This window comes from Pelobates fuscus, chromosome 4, assembly GCF_036172605.1.
Source record: "Pelobates fuscus isolate aPelFus1 chromosome 4, aPelFus1.pri, whole genome shotgun sequence".
NCBI classification, from domain to species: domain Eukaryota; kingdom Metazoa; phylum Chordata; class Amphibia; order Anura; family Pelobatidae; genus Pelobates; species Pelobates fuscus.
In genome coordinates this window covers 330,054,500-330,072,430 of record NC_086320.1, presented here as the reverse complement: position 1 = coordinate 330,072,430, position 17,931 = coordinate 330,054,500, and positions in this window count along the sequence as shown.

Sequence of the window (17,931 nt, the reverse complement as noted above, 5' to 3'; positions counted from 1 at the left end):
AACTGTCTGCCTGTGTGTTTGACTGTCTGTCTGTGTGTGTGACTGTCTGCCTGTGTGTGTGGCTTTCTGCCTGTGTGTGTGTGGCTGTCTGCCTGTGTGTGTGGCTGTCTGCCTGTGTGTTTGACTGTCTGCCTGTGTGTGTGTGGCTGTCTGCCTGTGTGTGTGTGACTGTATGCCTGTGTGGGTGTGTGTGACTGTCTGTGTGTTTGACTGACTGTGTGTGTGTGGCTGTCTGCCTGTGTGTGTGACTGTCTGCCTGTGTGTGTGTGACTGGCCATGTGTTTGACTATCTGCCTGTGTGTATGACTGTCTGCCTGTGTGTGTGTGTGTGTGTGTGTAGCTGTCTGTCTCTGTGTGTGTGGCTGTCTGCCTGTGTATGTGGCTTTCTGCCTGTGTGTTTGTGTGTGTGTGGCTGTCTGCCTGTGTGTATGGGACTGCCTATGTGTGACTGTCTGGGCAGACTAGATGGGCCGAATGGTTCTTATCTGCCGTCACATTCTATGTTTCTATGTCTGTGTGTGTGTGTGGCTGTTTGTGTGTGGCTGTCCGTGTGTGACTGCCTGCGTGTGTTTGTGTGTTTGTGTTTGTGTGGCTATCTGCCTGTGTGTGTGTGTGACAGGGTGTGTGGGAAGGGGGGACGGGAAGGGGGGGGTGCTGTGAAGATTTTTCGACCCGTGCCAAAAAAAAATCCAATACTTTGTTCAATTCTACTTTTATTTATATTTTGACAATCAAATATAATGAAATTTGATTTTTAAAGAGAATCACACTTGAAATATTGTTTGTTCACTTGTTTGTGTGGTATTTATATATTTTTCTGTGAGAGTTACCATTGGATTAGTGCTGCATTGATAGTTTATTCACACATTTGTAAGCTTCACTTTTCACTTTATAAGACAGCTGCCTATGACCACATTTATCTGTGGACACAGGAGGCAAAGCATGGCTTTTTATAGCATCATGTTGACTGGCCATCCCGTAGCTCTATATGAATAGTTAACAAGTTTTATTCTACTCCTGAAGCATATGCAGTGCTTGCAAGTTACATCAAAACAGAAAGGGTTCCCCCCATTTTCGTACCACCAGTCCACTGCTTCTGTCCACTATAAATGGATACATCCAGTAATACATCAATTCAGTCACCATTCTAGTAATAGAAGTCCAGAAATTCTAATACCCTTCTTATTCAGTCTCATCCTGGTGTTTTCAGGTGTTGCACATGTCAGCTTTAACATTTATTTGAGAAAAGCAATACATTATCTGTTAAAGCCATGATATTTTCAACGGGAATTTTTACATTTTACAATTTTTATTAGAAAGGCAATGTAACAAATAACTCTATTTGTAAGGGATTGCGGAGACCAAGGTTGTTGCTAGAACCTCAAAAGGGGAGGTATACACCTGACTAAATCAGACACAGGGCTCATAGAAATGCAAAATAGGTACGCCATTCATTAGGAGTGAATACACAGTTTAGGGACTGTCCCATTGAGGTAGTGATAAGAAGCAGGTAGGAAACATATTTAAAGGAGTTGATGATATGGCAGGCAGCAGATGGTCACAATGGGAAACCTAACATTTGGAAGCCAGGAATTTTGTGGGAAAATGAAGCAAGGCGTTGGTCAGAAACTGGAATAAGGAATGAGTTGTTGTGATTACTGGAACTAGAACTCTTAAATAGAACCATTAAGCTTCTGAGCAGTAAGCAGCATTTTTTAATGTACAGCCAAGTGCAGTCACACGTGTCTATGGAAACTTCTAGGCACACAAATGGAGCATTTAATCTCGGATGACACACAAAGCCAGTAGCTCTAGAAGTTATTTGTAGAGGAACACAAGGAACTAACATGTGTCAACCCAGACTTTGGCTGCTAGATAAGTGATGAGCACTAGTCTGCCCGGGCTGTGTTACAGACTGCGGAAACTATTGTTTCTTTTATTGTTGCAGAGTTCAAAATGGAAATGTTTTTCAAGGCCACTGGTCAATTTCAATTATTTAGAATTTGTTAGAATTTGATCTTGGCTTATTGTTTTTATAAATTTAAACCACTCCATATTTGTGTTCCACATCAGTGTTATATCATTCTTTGACTACACACTTGTTGATAGACAATAAATGGTTTTCAATGCATTATGCACTGCTGCAAGACCTTCACTTTGCTTTAAATGACAGTATTTTGTACTTTGCTGGCATGGAAATCCAGGGTACATACCTTGTAAATGTGAGGAACCAGTATGTAGGCATGTCCCACTGATAACGTATTGTACTAAGTAAAAAAAATCCAGTGCTTGAAAAATAGTCATGGCTATGGATCTGAAATTGAGTAACAACATATGGTATGTCAGATTAACTTGTTTGAACAGGACCTTTATTACCTCTTGATTCTGTAAATAAAACTTGTGAGTTAAACAACTTGTGAGTTAAATATATGTTTGTCTTGTGCGCCCATTGTACAGTGCTTCATAAATAATACTACTGATAATAATATATTTGCATTCTACAAAAATATAAAATAAATCAAAATAAAGAAAATGTGTTAAAAATAATGGGGAAAAATCAGTGCAGCTCACTTAAACATGAAACACCATAGTCAAACATATAAAAGCAATCTGCTGTGTGTAATGAGACACTACATTTATAGTGGCAGACTTTGCAAAGACCCCCAACAATGACATCGTCGGTGGTGGTTCGGTGGCCGGGGGGCCAGGCAACGGTGAGATCTACTTAGCTGAACCTGTTCCTCGTGGACACCACCATCTTCTTCAGGTTTAACCTATTCAGCTCCTGAACTTCAGTGCCTGGAGCCAACGTCATTGCATTTGCTAAAGTACAGAATTCAGGTGTATAGAGGATCCGCGGGAGCCAATTCCCTGCAGCCATCACTGGTGACAGCTTCTAGACATCTAAATATATCTTTGGGTTGGCATTTCAGTAAAATTCCAAAAAAGTCAATATGAGTATTTCTGTCATGACCACACTTACCTGGAGGTCCCTCTCCGCGTCTCCATCCATGACGGTTTCCTCTCGGTGCTCGCCGAGGACTCTAGTGTGCTCAGTTGCAGGGACACGCAGCCAGCATTTTTGTAGTGGGATGCTCCAGCCAAACCCACATGTGAATTCCACCTACTCTAGGCGCACGCATGACTGAAAGCCAGTCTCTTAAAGGGACAGAACACCTGAAATTGTTTAAAGGGACTAATCACTTTTCAGCCAATAGTATGTGAGAAGTGGATACATCTCCCCTATATAATCTCAGTCTACCCTTACCTCAGTGCTCACTTATACTGTGCTCTTCGGTGTATACACTTTGTAAATTCTGTCTTCATCTGACCCTTGACCTATCTGTCTGTTATACGTTCCAGAACCCGCGCTGCCTGCCCCTGACCTTGGCTTACCCTGACTATGAGATTGACTCATCCATATTTGGTACCTCGCTTTTTGGCCTACTACTGCACCTGGGCACAACATCTGTCAAAAAACAAAAAAAACAACAGAAAAACTGAGCCAAACATGGAGCCCGCAGAGTAAGTCGAAATGCTAAACACTCTGACCAGACAAGTATCCACGTTAACGCAAGCCATACAAGAATTGCAGACACATGCTACTTCCCCTGTTACTGGATCTCCGCAAGCTCCGTCTGCAGCACACCTGATACCTCTGCCAGAAGACCATGCCATGGCACCAGAACCACAAGTGTCCTTGCCAGAACGCTTCTCAGGTCACAGGTCTAAATACTGTTCCTTCATCATGGCTTGTGAACTGTTATTTGATTTAAAGCCATGGACTTTTTACTGTGATGCTGTCAAAGTATGCACTATTATTACCCTTCTCTCAGATCCAGCACAAAAATGGGCCCATGACTTCTTGCGCATTAATGATCCCAGCATTCAAACCTGGAATGCTTTTTTTGCTGCCATGTCTGCCATGTATGATGATCCTAATATACAAGATATTGTTTAAACTGCCATTAGAGCACTACGTCAAGGCCGCAGACCTGTCAAGGACTACATAACAAAATTCAAGCGGTATACTACAGACAATAACTGGAATGAGATCAGATGGATCAATCAATTTTGGCTAGGATTGCCTGAATCATTAAAAGATGACTTTGCTCATTTTGGTGTACCAGATACCCTGGAAGCCTTTTTGCAACAAGCTATCCAACGACCTGCAGGGAGCTCCAGCCGAACCCATGTGTGAATTCCACTTACCCTAGATGCGCACCCGAAAGACAGCCTCTTAAAGGGACAGAACACATGATGTTGAGTAAACACCCAGAGTGGTGCAAAATGCATCCAGGGCTTTCTAATCTTTCTTTATGGTCGGCTTCTTTGGTGGGCTGCCCCTGTACAGCAGCTGAGGGTGGTTCCATGCACAGGTTTTGGACTTTTTATACTTTGTTCACTCACAACCTTTTTTTTTTTTTTACATTTTTCACATGCTTGGACCAATATAGCATACATGAGGACTGCTGTTCTAGTATCTTCCCATATGTATCTTTTTTGACTTCAATAAATGTTTTCTATGATTTCTTCCTGATGTATTTTTGGGGATTCCCTATGAGTGCAGATCAACAAACTTGTCCTGTGTGAAGTATCATTTGATTATTGGAAGGATTCCAGCACCGAGAAGCTAACCTGTTTATTACACCTATTGAACTGCTATTTTATTTATTTATTACTGGTATTTATAAAGCACCAACAGATTCTGCAGCGCTGTACAATTAATGGAGAACGTACAATATACACAGACAAATACAGGAGGTATAGAGAGCCATGCCTGTAAGCACCTATTGAACTGCTATAAATGTGATGAAAACCAGTATATCCATGCTTATTTAATTTTGGAGTTGTGGCTTCTAGTGATGTCGTGAACGGAAAATTTTATGTTCACGACATCACTAGAAGCCACAACTCCAAAATTAAATAAGCATGGATATACTGGTTTTCATCACATTTATAGCAGTTCAATAGGCAATAGGGCAAACCCGGCGAACTGCCATAGACTTCAATAGGCAAGCAAATTTTAAAACCCACAGGGACTCTTTCTGGCCACAATAGTGATGTAAAAGTTGTTTCAAGGGGACTAACACCTGGACTGTGGCATGCCAGAGGGGGATCCATGGCAAAACTGCCATGGAAAATTACATAGTTGATGCAGAGTCTGGTTTTAATCCATAAAGGGCATAAATCACCTAACATTCCTAAATTGTTTGGAATAACATGCTTTAAAACATCAGGTATGATGTTGTATCGATCAGGTAGTGTAAGGGTTACGCCTGCTTCACAGTGAAAGACCAAACTCCCCGTTTAACGCACCGCAAACAACCGCAAACAGTCCATTTGCACAACCGCAAACTCCCCATTTGCACAAGGTTGGATACCAAGCTAGCCATGTCCCGTTCCTTGTCCTCACTGATGTAATTGAAGGACTCTTCCTCCACCCAGCCACGTACAACACCAAGGGTCCCCGAAAGGTGACAACAAGCCCCCTGTATTTTTTTTTTTTAAATGTACACTACTGTTACACCAGATATGAGTTGCACTGGTGTGACACTGTGCCCTGGAAGGCCCTGAAACGCACACGTGTGAAGGAAACTGACTGCTTTTATATTACAGTCAAAAAAGTTTTTTTGTTTTTTTTTAAATGCAAGCTATTGTGACACCAGATATGAGTGGTGGCACTGGGACCACCTTAAAAATATTGGATATCGCTAAAAATCATGATCACTATATACTTTCTCTACAAACCTCTAAAACAAACAAAACTACTCATCCATCCACTATACCACTGTAACGGAGCTCCGTGTACTCCGACCGAGTACCCTCCGTTGATGGATGCTCCTAGCGCTCTCAGAGGACTCCAAACACTGCAGACGACACCACAACCACAGCAGGCTCCACAACCGCCGTAGCTTAACTGGAGCCGCGCCGTCTTCCTTCCACCCTGGAATGAACCTCCAGCATTCAGGACCATGTGGGGAAGACCTCTCCTCCAGCTCTTAAAAGAGCTAAGTGATTAAGCTCAGGGGAATATGCGGAGCATAGCAATCCCCAGTGTGATACAGCAATTCCCTCCAATAACGAGACAAGGCTACGTTTTGAAGGGTCAAGAAGAACTGGGACACCCAGCCTGCTTTTTATTACAAAAAGGTACACACAGGACACTCCCAGGGGGAGGTTGAAATTAACCAATCACATACATGGTACCACCCCCACGTCTCCTCCCCTCAGATAAACATATAACATAATTATAGCATACAGTAAAAATACAGTTTTCACACATACACTGTAGCTTTAAAACTATACATTCAATCTCCATACAAATTACATATTTGAACTCAGCATACATCAAACATAAACACTTCCAAAAAAAACACAGCCAAATCCCCCCAGTGGATTAAAAGTTAGCTGTAGGTCCCTTTATGACCGACCGCAAGCACAATTTCCTGCCCAAAACAGTTCCATAGATTTGGGCTGTGCGGTCGGTCAATTTCATGCCGAAAAACGACTAAGTCCCATTTCGAACGGGACTTAGTCTCTGGAGCTGAAAAACGAAGTGTAGGAGAAGGTAAGGGTCAGCGGTGTTCGGTAAAATGTGTAGCCGATTTCAGTTCCACAGAATCTTTAGCATACACCGCTGACCGCGTTCGACTGAACAAAGATGGCCGCCGCCACGTGCAATTAACCTGCAGTAACCTCACAGCCTGGGAGGTAAATTGCCTGCACACTTTAACTTCTGGGTGGTCCGCCTGTGTGGTACTTGGTTCAGTAAGCCCTATTTACTGAACCAAGTGGGAGAGAGCCAGGGGCAAGTTATTTTACAGGTCTGGGGACATAGTCTTAACCCCTTAAGGACCAAGCTTCTGGAATAAAAGGGAATCATGACGTGTCACACACGTCATGTGTCATTAAGGGGTTAAAGGGGTATTGTTCAGCAAAGTCACAATATGTCCCCAGACTGTTCTTAAAGGGCCATACACACCCAATAAAAGTTAATAAGTTTTCAGGGGCACAATCTTCCAGGGGCCATAGTCATGAGGAAGGAGGCTGGCAAATAGGCTTCTCCACAATCCAGGGAAGCAGGGCAATTTTCCATTTAAAGGGCCAGTTACAAATAGCGATTTGTAACAACCACTTTAACCCACCTAGAACTAGTGCCCAGTTCAAATACTTGACTCTTACTTACCCACACTCAGTCATGCCACACACATTTCACCACTAACTCTCACTGAATCCCTCTGACTATGGCTAAATTAATCTTCTACATCAGAACACTACTCCTAAGATTGGGTTGTATCCATGTCTCGGGTCTTTCATTTAGAATAGGGGCAGCTTCGGTCTCCTTCAACACTGACACTCCAGTGCATATTATTAAAAGATCGGGCGGATGGAAATGCTCAGTCTACAACCGATATATTCCTCATCCCGAGAAAGAAATGAGGAAAGCTTTTAAAAGTTTGGCTTTGTAAATTTGATGCATATATATGATATTATTCACTCACTCACTCTCTGGGCCGGCCTAAGACATCATGCTGCCTAGGACCAACAATAAATGACTATGGTGGATAATGTAGAATAAACACAGGTTACTGGCTATGGGGGGGATAATGTATAATAAACACAGGTTACTGGCTATGGGAGGGATAATGTATAATAAACACAGGTTACTGGCTATGGGAGGGATAATGTATAATAAACACAGGTTACTGGCTATGGGAGGATAATGTATAATAAGCACAGGTTACTGGCTATGGGGGATAATGTATAATAAGCACAGGTCACTGGCTATGGGGGGGATAATGTATAATAAACACAGGTTACTGGCTATGGGAGGATAATGTATAATAAACACAGGTTACTGGCTATGGGGGATAATGTATAATAAACACAGATTACTGGCTATGGGGGGTAATGTATAATAAACACAGGTTACTGGCTATGGGGGATAATGTATAATAAACACAGGTTACTGGCTATGGAGGATAATGTATAATAAACACAAACACAAAAAAAATGAATGCAGCTTCAGAATTAATCTAAATTGTATGCTGTCTAGGAGGTGGGAGGGTCTGGGAGGGAGGGTCTGCTGCTGATTGGCTGGAATGTGTCTGCTGACTGTGAGGTACAGGGTCAAAGTTTACTCAATGATGACGAATAGGGGGCGGACCGAACATCGCATATGTTCGCCATCCGTGGCCTATTCGCCAGCGAACCGTTCGGGACATCACTAGTGGCTTCTTGTTTTTTGTGAGTGAGGGATTTTCTTTATTTACTTTTCTGCTTTTTTACTATTGAGTCAAAATGTTGCCTTTCGTGTCCAATACAGTCTGCACTGGATGTATCTCTATGTGCCTGGACCTCTTTTTCTATTTTATTTGAGACATTTAATATGAGGCATACACAGAAAATAGTTGGGGGTATGCTCTGATATCATAAAAATATCTCTAATTTATTGTATGTAACTTGCTCAACAGAATAAAAAATCATTTTATCATCCCACCCATTATAGGCTCTTTGATAAAATGTTAATATCTGTATCGCTATAGCATTATTTCATGAAACTTCACTTCAAACTATATAAAAGAGATTTTATAAAATATCTCTCTAGTTTCCAAAATTAAGGTCCTTTATTATGTTTTATTAATGATGACAGAGAACATATAACAAAACCAAATACATATAAAATGTGACTAACATGTAACAAAAAAAAAACACATAAAGAAGGGAGAAAAAACAATCACAGACAAAACAAAGACAAAAAGGGATAAAAACAAAACACAGACAATAAGCATCACAGATAATCAGCAGCCAGTATGTGTAATAATGAATGCTAGGACACAGTGTGTCAGTAGGTGGGCAATTATCCAATAGCTGAGCTCATGGACAGTTAACAGTAGACAAAATTAAATATGTTTCTAGACAAGAAAAGAGGAAAAAACATAAAAGGAATCGTCACCCCCTCAAATTTTTAGAAACCTGCATAGCATCACGTATAATGTGAACAAAGAAAAAAAGAGCTCCCAAAATTTCCCAGCAGATAAATCTCTTACTATCATCTTCTGCTCGGCCTTTGGTCTTGTTCCCCGGTGATCCAGTGGCTGAAACTGTGACTGCATGCAATAATGGGCACACACCTCTGCATGCTGCTCCCTGGCTTCCACAATGGTGCACAACTGAATTGTACAGACGCAAGGTTATGATCAAGGTGTCATAATCCTGTGCCTTATAATATACAAGTGTGCACAGCCGAGGAAGCAAGGAGTACTATGCATAGAGATCGGCTGCCTTCTCCTTATATCCACTTTGCAAATGACAATGAAAATATGTGAACACAGTGGCGTAGCGTGGGTTGTCAGCACCCGGGGCAAGGCAAGTAATTTGCGCCCCCTAACCCGTGGATTTTAGCACTCGAGTCTCTTCCACTAGATTAGTTAAAGAAACCCTTACCGCCCCAAGCACATGTATTGTTTGTTATGAAAATACTTATGTAATTAAAGTAAAATGCATCTAAATACAAGTTTATTTTCCAACACTTTATTGAGTGCGAAAATGCATTACACATTCTCCACATTTTCAGCAGGTCTATGAATACAAATATACAAATGTAGTAACCTAGCATGGGCCATGCTATTTTATGTCGTCTCACAACCATCGTAAACGACAAAAAATATCAAGAACAAAAACTAAACATCAAAATGGAACCATACCCTGGAGATGATCCAAGACTGGGCTAGATGGAGCCAACTTCCTCAATACTGTACCTCTAATTGTAATTATTTAATAGAAGTGCAAGATATCAATCTGTATATAATATACAGATTAATTTAAATTCGCCTGCTTTTAATTAGCGCAAATTTTTCAACAACGGAATTGAAATCTACATTAAAGTCTCTCTCAATGGACAGTATTGCTAGATTACTCAGCCTTTCTCGGCTCATTGTAGATCTCTGATATGTTTTAATTAGTTTAAGTTTTGAGAAACTTCTTTCACAACTCGCTGTAGAAACAGTGATAGTAAGAAAGATTCTTAATGTGACAACAAAGTTAGTTAAACTTTCTTGCAGCTTCCACTTATACACCCAGTGAAGCAAATCTAAAGCTGACCAGTTTGCAACCTGCTCATCAGGATTGACCTCCTTATACAAGATAATGTGCTAAAATAAAAAAAAAGAAAAAAAAAGAAAATCACTTTCTTGCCTTGCTGCACTTTTAGCACCCCTTGATTGTATAACCATTTCTTTACTCTTCACATAATGTTTATTCACCTTCATGCCTATTGCCTTACTCTTTCAGCAAAAATAAATAAATAAATTAAAGGTTGCTAGGCCTAGACCCACTGGCTTACATCAACTTATGTTGAGCTGGAGCAGCTACATATGGATCGAAATCTGTCTCGTCACTGTTGAACCAACCAAACTTCAATCCATCTGGTCAGCTCAACATGCCAGTCTTGACCTGCAGACCGGGAACATCCCAAAGAAACTTCAGTTTGGGAGATGCTCTGCTAGCACTACACAGCCAGCCCACTGAGCCCAGTACTACTCTAGTCAGTCCTGACTCCTACCTTTTTTTTCACCGGCTGTCCGGGACTCCCGGACCCGATCACAGCAGTCAGCAGGCTAGGTTTTCTCCTCCAGGGCCTCCTAGGTTTTCCTCCTGCAGCGTCTGTCACCACTGGCTCCCTCTCTCCTCTCTGGCCTGTGTCACCTGCCGCCGCTGCCAGCTTCTTCTTGCTGCTGCCTGGGCTGGTCTGGTGTGGTTCTCTCCCGCCCTCAGCGCTGCGCTGGGCGGCCGCTGCACTGTCCCTCCCCCAGATAGTCCCTCGCTCTCTCTTCACACCCACCGCACCGCACGCCTGGCACCCCCCCCCCCCCTCCACAGTGGGCGGCGACCCAGCGGCTCGGATCGGATTCGCACAGCCAGCACTGCAGAGAGAGTGAGTGAGCCAGGCAGGGGCAGAGAGCTGCGAGTGCGAGCGCGCCCCCACCCAGATGTTGCCCCCGGTGCGGCCGGCTCCCCCTGCACCCCCCACGCTACGCCTCTGTGTGAACAGGAATGGTGCTTGTAGCCTTATTGCTCGTGGAAGTTGAAACACAGTCTATATAGGGCTGAGGGAGCACCTGTCCTGTCCTGTACACCAGTGATGCCAAGAATTTATTTTTTTCTTTACTGCTCTCTTCATGTGGGGGTCTTGTTATCATTGGTTTTTTTTTTTTTTTTTATAAGCTTTTGGTCTCCATTTTTTTAAATTAGAGTGTTCTTATTTATTTCACTTATTTGACTGCTGATCTACATATTCTTAGTGTGAAGACTGAGTAAATGCATAAAACAGTTGCTGGCAGGACAAAAACACTAAATTCAGGGTTGACGAAGGAGGTTAAAGAGAAGATTTATGAAAGTGCTGGCAATAGTGTTTTTTGCTTTTTTGGTGCAGTTTATTTTGTTTGTTGTATTAAATTTATTGTGTTTTCTTTTTTATTGTTTTTTTTTTAAGTTCACCATTTTGTGTACAAAGGTTTTATTAAATTTGTACTTTTTCCTCCAGTGTTCTGTCTCATTTCTCTTTTTTTCAACCATGCTAAATTTGCCAGATTTTGTTTTATGTATGTAAAATTAAGGAATTAAGGTAGAGAGAAGCAGATATTTTGAGACTAATTGTAGACCAATTTAATAAATAAGAAAAGATTAGGCACTAAATAAATCTCCCTCATAGTGTCAGTACATTATCATCTTTTCTGGGATCAGTTGCCTTTGGGAATTAATTGGAATTATTTTTTTGGGTGTTTTTTGTTTTGCATTACTTTTTTTATACTATATTAAAAATGTTTAATATGTTTACCTTTTTGTACCAAACAAGTATCTCTAGAACCTCTTCTAATTTCATATAGAAAGATGTATTTGACAATGTTATTAGGTAGTTGGACATAAAATGGTGGACAAAAAGAATATACAAAAGAGTGACACTTTTCAGACACTTTAATAGATTGGAGCAAATTCTTGAAACACTCAAAAATATACTTTTTAGAACTCGATAAATCTCTCAAAAAGTCCTGAAAGTAGGGCAATTCTTCTGGATTTGTGATTGCTCCACTTTCACAACCCAACATTGCTTTTATATTTTTCCAAAAGTTTCCTTTCATTTTACTAACTGAATGGTGAAAACAGCTACTATGTTTTATTTTAAAGTTTTTTTGGGGGGGTGGAGAAATATATATTTTTTGGGGGGTGCCATGCTTGCCTGTTATCCTGGATTAAGGTTTATATCGTTTAAAAATAAATAAATACATGCATATGTACATTTTCAACAGGATATAAACAGACCTGTGATTGCAACCTGACTAATTCCTGTCATAATAATGCTATCCTTCATTGGACAAGCACCATTTTTATTTTAGAATTCTCCACACGTTTTGTTACTATAGAACACAAGCTTAATTTCAATTGATTTTCAAAATGCATTTCCTTAGGAATTTATCTTAATGTATACATAGTAAAATTTATGCAGCTGCATATGTGATTTGCTTTCTTAACAATGTGGTACTATTTAAGTACCGGAGTATTAAAAATGATTTCAGCAATATAAAAAGAATGTTATTACTGGACCTGTGCATGAATGAAAATACCAAGGGAAATAATCTGTCTGAAAATATTACAAATGACCCAATTCTAATGGAATTTGCTGAAACTATTTCTTAAAAGGGCTTCTCGAACTCAATTGTGAATTTGTTAAACTGACTTGTATAATTAGATCTTTCATTTTTTAATAAGAATAAAATAAAAACATTATTTAAACCAGTGCTATTATTTAAAATACGGTTGTCTTGGGGGCGTGTCTGGCTTCCGGTGCGTCTGGTCGCATGGGCTGAGAGCTCCGTCGGCTGCTCGACCTGACTAGCTACAATATAAGCAATATTTTACTTCAAGTTCAGAGAAATACCGATTTTTACACTCCCTAACCGACGAGGAGCTGAAACATGTCACCGTCCAAGCAAATGAAGCTACAGGACTCGATGAAATCGAGGAAAAAAGACCGCCGGAAAACGATCCAAGATGGCGACGAGGAGGCAGAAAATTTTTCAGACGGCCTGTCTGACCCAGAATCAGTATCCTCTAAATACTCCGATTCCGTTGTAACGGAAAAAAGCCTCCATAGAATGCTACAAAACCTAAGAGCCACAATCAAGGCGGATTTCCAACGCATTGATGGGGACTTAAGGAGAGAAATAGCAAGTATTGGCGACAGGACCAACCATCTTGAAAAGAAGTCGGCGGAACTGTGCTCTGCTCATAACGAAGTAGTAGACAAACTTCAAAGCTTAGCAGAAGAAAATACCACCTTGAAACTAAAATTGGCGGATTTAGAGGACAGATCAAGACGACAGAATATCCGCTTCAGGGGGATCCCTGAAGATGTCTCTAACGACGCCCTCCCGGCCTACATCCTGTCCATCTGCAAATCGCTAGTCCCTGATGTGCCTGATTCTGCCTGGGCATATGACAGAATGCATAGACTCCCCAGGCCGGCCCGGCTAACCAGCGACAACCCTAGAGACACAATTGTCAAGTTTCACTACTACGTCCACAAAGAGGCATTGCTGACCGCCGCAAGAAAATTCCCTACACTTCCAGAACCGCATGCTAAAATAGCTTTATTCGCAGACCTCTCAGCGACTACTATGGCACGAAGAAAAGAATTTATCAACATCACTAAGACTCTGCGCAACAACAACGTGGCCTATAAATGGGGATATCCGACCAAATTACTTGTATGGCGTCAAGGCAAGACTCAAGTAATTGCTGAACCCGAAGATGGTATGAAACTACTGAAGGAATGGGGTCTCTGGAACAACGAAAACGACCATCAAGAAATCACCACCGCGACTTCTCCCAAGAAGGTATCGGCGGATTGGCAGATGGCCGGCACGCAAAATAAGAAAAAATAGACTTTCGAATCTAATCCGAGTCTTGACCGTGTTGGCGGTATGGGTATGAACTCGAACAAGTGAGACAGGTCATATACGTGACAAACTGTTAATTTCTTATGTTTTAAGCAAAAATGTGCCATAGCATGTAATAGGGCACATAGACAATATCTTTCACACATTTTCTATAGGTCGGGTTTAATCCCTCTTGCGGCATGCAACCACGTGCAGCAACCGGGGATTCTTCCCGACGATCATTGTCAACACCACTAGACTATACTGTGACATGCTAATTAGCTCCATGAAGTAAGTCTCATGCCCTGAGACCCAAAGTTATGACTGTAGGCATTGTTACTGGGAATTATATTGCGAGTGATAGAGTGTGAGTTTCTTATGTTTTATGCAATTGTCTCAGCGGCCGGGCTTGGTCCCTCTTGCGGCATGTTTACCGCATGCTGCGACAGGGGATTTTTCCCGGCCCTGATTGGCGCAAATGTTTAATTTCACACATAATTTCGATCTTGGTAACCACTCACAGGCCCAGAGCTCAAGGGAAATGTTTATGGGGTATGTCACCTCGAGCATGCATACAGCACTTTTAACACGGAGCCTCACGTTCTGACCGAACGGTGGGCGTTTTAGGCTTATTTTCCGGCCAGATATAAAAGCCGTGCACATCATCACTCAGCATGCTCCCTACACGGGTAGTATACTCTGCTGCCTTTTCATGCACCCTTCATAGAGCCATAGCACCTATCTGGCGCACAACCCACGCAACACTCACACGATCTACCAACAGGTTGAGAGACCCCAACCACCACTTGGTTAAAGACAAGGACCGCGGTTAGTCCTTACTAAAAAGGTTTATATTCAAATTTTGTTCAGTAAGTTGCACTGTTATACTTATTTCTCTTATCAGTTATCAGTTATCCTTTATTCAAATAGCACTCAAACCACTCTGTCAGGTCGACGGGTACGCTCTTACCCCCCCCCCCCCCTCTATTTCAGGTCACCCCTTGAGTGCACCCGGTGTGCTCTCTACATGACCCTTTTGTATCTCCCCCATGAGGGAGCGGTATGTAAATACTTTAGTTTCTTTCCATTCTACCTACCCCCTCCTCCATCCATCACCTTCCCTCATATCCTGCTTACTGTACTCCAACACCAAGTACCACATTGTATCAGTCCAACTGAATCACCTCCACAGAACCTAGACTTAACTATTATAGGACACACAACCTACGCGAATGATTGCAAGCTGCCATCAGGGCTACACCAAACCATACTCTTAAAGTCGAATAGCAACTCCCAATGCAGGAATATACTCTATGCTAATGACTAACAACGTCATGAAATTTTTTTCCCTCAATGTCAAAGGGCTTAATAGTCCCTATAAAAGGCGCCAAGTTCTAAAAGATATGAATGCCTCCAATGCGGCAATAGTATGCCTTCAAGAGACCCATCTCTCTAAAAATAACCCACCCACACTCCGTTCACCTAAATACCCCACGGGATTCCACGCACATGCAGACAACAAAACGAAAGGTGTTGCTATATTCTTCCACTCCGATTGGAGCTTCACATTACATGCCCAATATGCAGATCAAGCGGGCAGACTACTAATATTGGTAGGTGAATTAAATGGCTTACTAATAACAGTTGTCTCTTTGTACACACCTAACACAGCCCAAATCTCTTTCCTATCGAAAGCCGTTAAAAGAATACTCCGAATGCGCAAAGGCCACGTAATAATCTGCGGAGACTTTAATTGCACACTAGATCCGCTCTTAGATGTACAACGCATACACAACAAACGCCCAAATAAAATCTCCGAACAGTCCAGCAAGCTTTTTTCCCAACTCATACACTCACACGACCTATACGATTCTTGGAGAAATCTTTATCCCACAGCAAAAGATTTTACATATTTCTCACAAGTCCACACTACATATACACGAATTGATATGTGCTTAATAGACAAACTCACGCTGCCGCATCTACTTAGCCAATCGATTGAACCACGAACATGGTCTGACCATGCCCCTATTATAACCACCATTGCAGTTCCATACCCAGCTAAGGGCAGAGGCAAATGGAGACTAAATGAATCCATACTGGACGGCCCTGCACATCTACAAAAAGTACAGTCGGCTTTGGAGGAATATTTTACTATCAACAACACTGACGACACTTCCATAGAAACGCAGTGGTTAGCCCATAAGGCGGTTATTAGAGGAGTTTTTGTCCAGTTGGGTTCCTCTATTAAATCCCATTTTAGCAAAGAACTTGCCACCCTGACCCAAACCTTATCGTCATTAGAGACGTTAAATAAGGCATCCCCCTCAAAAGCTCTATCCAAACAGATTACTGACACCCGCACAGCCCTCCAACATATAAACACACAGGCATTTACAACATATGCTCGGAGGCTTAACCAACATTATTACCATATGGGTAACAAAGCAGGCAAATTGTTAGCAAGCAGATTGAAATCTAGATATCTCCAGACAAAAATCCCGTACCTAATTTCCAACTCCGACACCAGGATTTATAACCCTAACGATATCGTGGATGAACTTTCCTATTATTACGAAGGGCTATATAACCTAAAATCACAAGGAGACACACACATCCCTTCTCAAATAGAAGTAGACAACTATCTAGCGAAAATAGAACTCCCACAACTTACGACACTCCACAATGAGCAACTAAATACTCCATTCACAGAAAGCGAGGTTAAAGAGGCAATTCGAGCACTTCCCAAACATAAGGCCCCAGGTCCTGATGGGCTATCGAATTATTACTACATCAAATTAACTGATCAAATTGCTCCTCATCTTACAAGGTTGTTCAACAAAGTTAGACAAAATGGGAAGTTTCCTGGGGAAATGTTAGAAGCCTATATCATAACCTTACCTAAACCGAACAAAGCACCTACAGTTTGTAGCAATCTGCGGCCGATATCATTACTGAACGCCGATGTAAAATTATATGCAAAATTGTTAGCCAATAGACTAAAACCCCTTTTAACCACTCTGGTTTCGGGGGAACAAGCGGGCTTTGTGCCTGGACGGCAAGTTGGAGATAATACTAGATACTGTATGGATTTATTGGAATGGGCTTTCAAACATAGACGACAAGGAGTCCTAATGGCGTTAGATGCAGAAAAGGCATTTGACCGCCTTAACTGGAATTACATGACTAGCACGCTGTCAGCGTTTAATATCTCCCGACCCTTTATAAATAGCATTTTGGCCTTATACTCATCGCCATCGGCTAAAGTATTTAATACGGGGTTCACCTCCCGCAACTTCACCATAACAAATGGCACCAGGCAAGGCTGTCCATTATCTCCCCTTATTTTCATTTTATGTTTAGAGCCATTGGTACAAACAATAAAAAAGAACCCTTTACTTCCAGGTCTTCAAACACCAGACGGCGAAAAGAAAATTGCACTTTTTGCTGACGACGTTATGCTGTTCCTTCAAACACCGGTACAATCTATCCCCCACCTTTTAGACACCCTGCATGAATACGGCAATGTTTCTTATTATAAGAACAATATAAAAAAAAACACAAATACTTCCTGTCCACCTGGACCAAGGGATCATCCACACTCTAAAAGATAAATACCCCTTTGAATGGCGCAAAACGTCAATTTTATATTTGGGGGTAAAGATTGCGTGTTCCCATACACAAATTATTCGAGAAAATCATGAAATAGTACTAGCTGGGATTTCAAAACAAACTAACTCTTGGGAAATGGCACATACCTCTTGGATAGGCAGGATAAATTCCATTAAAATGATGTTAATGCCCAATATTTTATACCTTTTCAGAACACTACCGATCGCCCTACCAAATGCTCTTTTGAACAGATTCCAAATTGCAATAAATGCACATGTTTGGAAAAAGAAACCACCGAGGATTGCGGCCCAGTCTCTCTGGATCCCCTTAAATAAAGGTGGCCTTAATCTCCCAAACATTAAAAACTACTATAGGGCAA